General features: G+C 45.4%; 1 protein-coding gene across 1 annotated transcript in view; it reads right to left on the bottom strand.

The window, feature by feature from the left end:
* Nucleotides 1-6,000, bottom strand: part of camkvl (CaM kinase-like vesicle-associated, like) — a 167,214-nt gene that overhangs the window by 17,508 nt on the left and 143,706 nt on the right. The window lies entirely within an intron of this gene.

Here is a 6,000-nt window from a genome sequence, read left to right as displayed (position 1 = left end):
AGCCTCTGCTGGAGTGGTGTGAAGCTCACCGCCTGTAACGGCGTTCTTCTTTTGTTGAAAGAGTTACTCATGTTTAATGTGAAAACAAACAAACAAACTATACATGAAATAACTTAATAAATACAAAAACAACAAAACGGAATGTGAAACCTATACAGCCTGACTGGTGCACACTACACAGAGAGGAACAATCACCCACGAAATACAAGGCGAAAACCAGGCTACCTAAATACGGTTCCCAATCAGCGACAACGAGAATCACTCTGATTGAGAACCGCCTCAGGCAGCCAACCTATTTAACACACACACACCCCTAATCAGCTACAATCCCAGACACTACAAACTCCAATACGAAAACACAATACATAATAACCCCATGTCACACCCTGGTCTGACTAACTAATAAACTAAAAAACAAAATACTAAGACCAAGGCGTGACACCGCCATTGGACTCTGGAGCAGTTGAAACACGTTCTCTGGAGTCACGAATCACGCTTCACTATCTGGCAGTCTGACGGACGAATCTGGGTTTGGCTCACACCAGGAGAACGCTACCTGCCCCAATGCATAGTGCCAACTGTAAAGTTTGGTGGAGGAGGAATAATGGTCTGGGGCTGTTTTTCAATGTTTGGGCTTGGCCCCTTATTTCCACTGAAGGGAAATCTTAACACTATAGCATACAATGACATTCTAGACAATTCTATGCTTCCAACTTTGTGGCAACTGTTTGGGGAAGGCCCTTTCCTGTTTCAGCATGACAATGCCATGGCCACAAAGCGAGGTCCATACAGAAATGTTTAGTCGAGATCAGTGTGGAAGAACTTGACTGGCCTGCACAGAGCCCTGACCTCAACCCCATCGAACACCTTTGGGATGAATTGGAATGCAGACTGCGAGCCAGGCCTAATCGCCCAACATCAGTGCCCGACCTCACTAATGCTCTTGTGGCTGAATGGAAATAAGTCCCTGCAGCAATGTTCCAACATCTAGTGGAAAGCCTTCCCAGAAGAGTGGAGGCTGTTATAGCAGCAATGTTCCAACATCTAGTGGAAAGCCTTCCCAGAAGAGTGGAGGCTGTTATAGCAGCTATGTTCCAACATCTAGTGGAAAGCCTTCCCAGAAGAGTGGAGGCTGTTATAGCAACAATGTTCCAACATCTGGTGGAAAGCCTTCCCAGAAGAGTGGAGGCTGTTATAGTAGCAATGTTCCAACATCTAGTGGAAAGCCTTCCCAGAAGAGTGGAGGCTGTTATAGTAGCAATGTTCCTACATCTAGTGGAAAGCCTTCCCAGAAGAGTGGAGGCTGTTATAGCAGCAATGTTCCAACATCTAGTGGAAAGCCTTCCCAGAACAGTGGAGGCTGTTATAGCAGCAATGTTCCAACGTCTAGTGGAAAGCCTTCCCAGAAGAGTGGAGGCTGTTATAGCAGCAATGTTCCAACATCTAGTGGAAAGCCTTCCCAGAAGAGTGGAGGCTGTTATAGCAGCAATGTTCCAACATCTAGTGGAAAGCCTTCCCAGAACAGTGGAGGCTGTTATAGCAGCAATGTTCCAACATCTAGTGGAAAGCCTTCCCAGAAGAGTGGAGGCTGTTATAGCAGCAATGTTCCTACATCTAGTGGAAAGTCTTCCCAGAAGAGTGGAGGCTGTTATAGCAGCAAAGGGGGGACCAATTCCATATTAATGCCCATGATGTTGGAATGAGATGTTTGATGAGCAGGTGTCCTTTTGCAGTGTACAGTTGATGTCGGAAGTTTACATACACTTAGGTTGGAGTCATTAAAACGTGTTTTTCAACCACTCCTTACATTTCTTGTTAGTTAAAATTTCTTTGGGACTGGGGGGCTGTATTGAGTAGCTTGGATGAATAAGGTGCCCAAAGAAAACTGCCTCCTACTCTGTCCCAGATGCTAATATATGCATATTATTAGTAGATGTGGATGGGAAACACTCTGAAGTTTCTAAAACTGTTTGAATGATGTCTGTGAGTAACAGAACTTATATGGCAGGCAAAAACCTGAGAAAAAAATCCAACCAGGAAGTGGGAAATCTGAGGTTTGTAGTTTTTCAACTACAACAAACAGTGTCTATGGGGTCATATTACACTTCCCAAGGCTTCCACTAACAAACACAGTGTCTATGGGGTCATATTGCACTTCCCAAGGCTTCCACTAGATGTCAACAGTCTTTAGAACCTTGTTTGGTGCTTCTACTGTGAAGTGGGGGCTCATAAGGACTCTTTGAGTCAGAGGTCTGGCAGAGTGGGAGTGCATTCTGATGAAGATCATCAAATGTAAGTGAATATTTATAATGCTATTTCTGACTTCTGTTGACTACACAACATGGCGGGTATCTGTTTGGCTGTTTTGTTGTCTGAGCGCTGTACTCAGATTATTGCATGGTTTGCTTTTTCCATAAAGCTTTTTTGAAATCTGACACCGCGGTCAGGTTCAAGGTTCATCCTTGGGAGCAATTTCCAAATGCCTGAAGGTACCACAATCATCTGTACAAACAATAGTATAAACACCATGGGACCACGCAGCTATCATACCACTCAGGAAGGAGACACGTTCTGTCTCCTAGAGGTGAATGTAATTTGGTGTGAAAAGTGCCAGAACAACAGCAAAGGACCTTGTGAAGATGCTGGAGGAAACAGGTACAAAAGTATCTATATCCACAGTAAAACGAGTCCTATATCGACATAACCTGAAAGGCCACTCAGCAATGAAGAAGCCACTGCTCCAAAACCACCATAAAAAAGCCAGACTACGGTTTGCAACAGAGAAAGAGAGAGAGAGAGACCCCCAAACTTGGGTTTGGAAACTGAGAAAATCTATACTAAAACTCAAACCTGGCCCTGCCCTCTAAGTAAATCCCCATCATAGTCTCCAGCCGTTCATCTAATCTGTGTTCCCTAGATCAGTGCAGATGGAGGAAAGGAAACAAGGGGATGATTCAAGGAAAGGAAATCACTTGAGATGCACCCGAAGAAGAGGAGCGGGGCAGAGCAGATGGAACTCTTCGGGGATTGGCTGAGTGACGTTGGGCTGGATCAGAGTGGGATGGGTTTAGGGAAGAGAGTCTTCAACTCACCAATCAGCCATTATCAACACATTTCCTCTCTCTGTGTTCCTCTCTCTCTCTGTGTTCCTCTCTCTTTCTCTCTCTGTGTTCCTTTCTCTCTCTGTGTTCCTCTCTCTCTCTGTGTTCCTCTCTCTCTCTCTGTGTTCCTCTCTCTCTGTGTGTTCCTCTCTCTCTGTGTGTTCCTCTCTCTCTCTGTGTGTTCCTTTCTCTCTCTGTGTTCCTCTCTCTCTCTCTGTGTTCCTCTCTCTCTCTCTGTGTTCCTTTCTCTCTCTGTGTTCCTCTCTCTCTCTCTCTCTCTCAGTTCCTCTATCTTGCTGTTTCTCTCTCTCTCTCTCTCTCTCTGTTTCTCTCTCTCTGTTCCTCTCTCTTTCTCTCTCTGTTTCTCTCTCTCTCTCTGTGTGTTCCTCTCCCTCTCTGTGTTCCTCTCTCTCTCTCTCAGTTCCTCTATCTTGCTGTTTCTCTCTCTCTCTCTCTCTCTGTCTGTTTCTCTCTCTCTGTTCCTCTCTCTTTCTCTCTCTCTCTCTCTCTCTCTCTCTCTCTCTGTTTCTCTCTCTCTCTCTGTGTGTTCCTTTCTCTATCTCTCTGTTTCTCTCTCTCTCTCTCTCTCTCTCTCTCTCTCAGTTCCTCTCTCTCTCTCTCAGTTCCTCTCTCTCTCTCTCTCTGTTTCTCTCTCTCTCTCTGTGTGTTCCTTTCTCTATCTCTCTCTCTCTCTGTTTCTCTCTCTCTCTCTGTGTGTTCCTTTCTCTATCTCTCTCTCTCTCTCTCTCTCTCTCTCTCTCTCTCTCTCTCTCTCAGTTCCTCTCTCTCTCAGTTCCTCTCTCTCTCTCTCCCTCTCTGAATCTCCTTTGAGACTCCTAGGGATGCGCCCCTAATGGCACCCTATGCCCTATATAGTGCACTACCTTTGTCTAGGCCCTATAGAACCCTATTCCCTATATAGTGCACTACCTTTGTCTAGGCCCTATAGAACCCTATTCCCTATATAGTGCACTACCTTTGTCTAGGCCCTATAGTGCTCTGGTCAAAACCAGTGCAAGCGAATGCAGCACTATCGTCTTCAGCTGGTGTTCAGACAGGTGATTCTGAACACTTTTACAATCATGACATGATTAGCCGTGAGATTAGCAGTGAGATTAGCAGTGAGATTAGCAGGCCATCAGAAATGAGTGAAGGTTGATTTGGTGTGTGTGACTCTCTCTCTATCTCTCCTGATACATAGAGAACGAACTACTACCGTACCTTCAGTTCCTGGGAACCACATGCAGGGGAGACAAGAGGGTTAAGGGGGGTTAATCATGCTGCTACTACAGTACATCACTACATCCTCCTGGATATCCTTCATCATAATCATCATCACCATCATCCTTGGAAACAACCAAAGGAGGCTGGTGGGCAGTAATCTGGGAGGACAGGTTTATTGTAATGTGTAATCTGGGAGGACAGGCTCATTGTAATGTGTAATCTGGGAGGACAGGCTCATTGTAACGTGTAATCTGGGAGGAAAGGCTCATTGTAATGTGTAATCTGGGAGGACAGGCTCATTGAAATGTGTAATCTGGGAGGACAGGCTCATTGTAACGTGTAATCTGGGAGGACAGGCTCATTGTAACGTGTAATCTGGGAGGACAGGCTCATTGTAATGTGTAATCTGGGAGGACAGGCTCATTGTAATGTGTAATCTGGGAGGACAGGCTCATTGTAACGTGTAATCTGGGAGGACAGGCTCATTGTAACGTGTAATCTGGGAGGACAGGCTCATTGTAATGTGTAATCTGGGAGGACAGGCTCATTGTAACGTGTAATCTGGGAGGACAGGCTCATTGTAACGTGTAATCTGGGAGGACAGGCTCATTGTAATGTGTAATCTGGGAGGACAGGCTCATTGTAATGTGTAATCTGGGAGGACAGGCTCATTGTAATGTGTAATCTGGGAGGACAGGCTCATTGTAACGTGTAATCTGGGAGGACAGGCTCATTGTAACGTGTAATCTGGGAGGACAGGCTCATTGTAACGTGTAATCTGGGAGGACAGGCTCATTGTAACGTGTAATCTGGGAGGACAGGCTCATTGTAACGTGTAATCTGGGAGGACAGGCTCATTGTAACGTGTAATCTGGGAGGACAGGCTCATTGTAACGTGTAATCTGGGAGGACAGGCTCATTGTAACGTGTAATCTGGGAGGACAGGCTCATTCTAATGTGTAATCTGGGAGGACAGGCTCATTGTATCGTGTAATCTGGGAGGACAGGCTCATTGTAACGTGTAATCTGAGAGGACAGGCTCATTGTAATGTGTAATCTGGGAGGACAGGCTCATTGTAACGTGTAATCTGGGAGAATAGGCTCACCATGTTTGATACCTTTCCGTTCTTTAAATTCCAGCAAAAGAGCACGTCCTCCTAAATGTTTGCCCACCAGCCTTCTCTGGAAACCATTTAATAATCTGCATAATCATCACCATCATCAATTTAAACCAGGTAAATCAATTCAAATATTTTTCTCATGAGGGGAACTTGTTATGAGCAGTAGTACCAGTTCGAGGACTGGAGTAGAGGATAAAACCTGGCACAGCAGAGGACATACATTAGGACTAGTGCTGCATTCAAGACCACTGGGAACTGGGGGAAAAAACTAGTTCAGACTTGGAAAAATCTTTCTGAACGATCATCCTAGAGCTCTGACTTTCCAACCTGAAGATCACTGACATCATGATTTGACCTTGTTCCTTAGAGATCCCAGTGGGGTCATGATTTGACCTTGTTCCTAAGAGATCCCAGTGGGGTCATGATTTGACCCTGTTCCTAAGAGTTACCAGTGGGGTCATGATTTGACCCTGTTCCTAAGAGTTACCAGTGGGGTCATGATTTGACCCTGTTCCTAAGAGTTACCAGTGGGGTCATGATTTGACCCTGTTCCT

Source organism: Oncorhynchus masou, chromosome 18 (assembly GCF_036934945.1).
Source record: "Oncorhynchus masou masou isolate Uvic2021 chromosome 18, UVic_Omas_1.1, whole genome shotgun sequence".
Classification (NCBI taxonomy): domain Eukaryota; kingdom Metazoa; phylum Chordata; class Actinopteri; order Salmoniformes; family Salmonidae; genus Oncorhynchus; species Oncorhynchus masou.
Note: the sequence above shows the minus strand (reverse complement) of the source record. Positions and strands in the feature narration are given on the sequence as shown.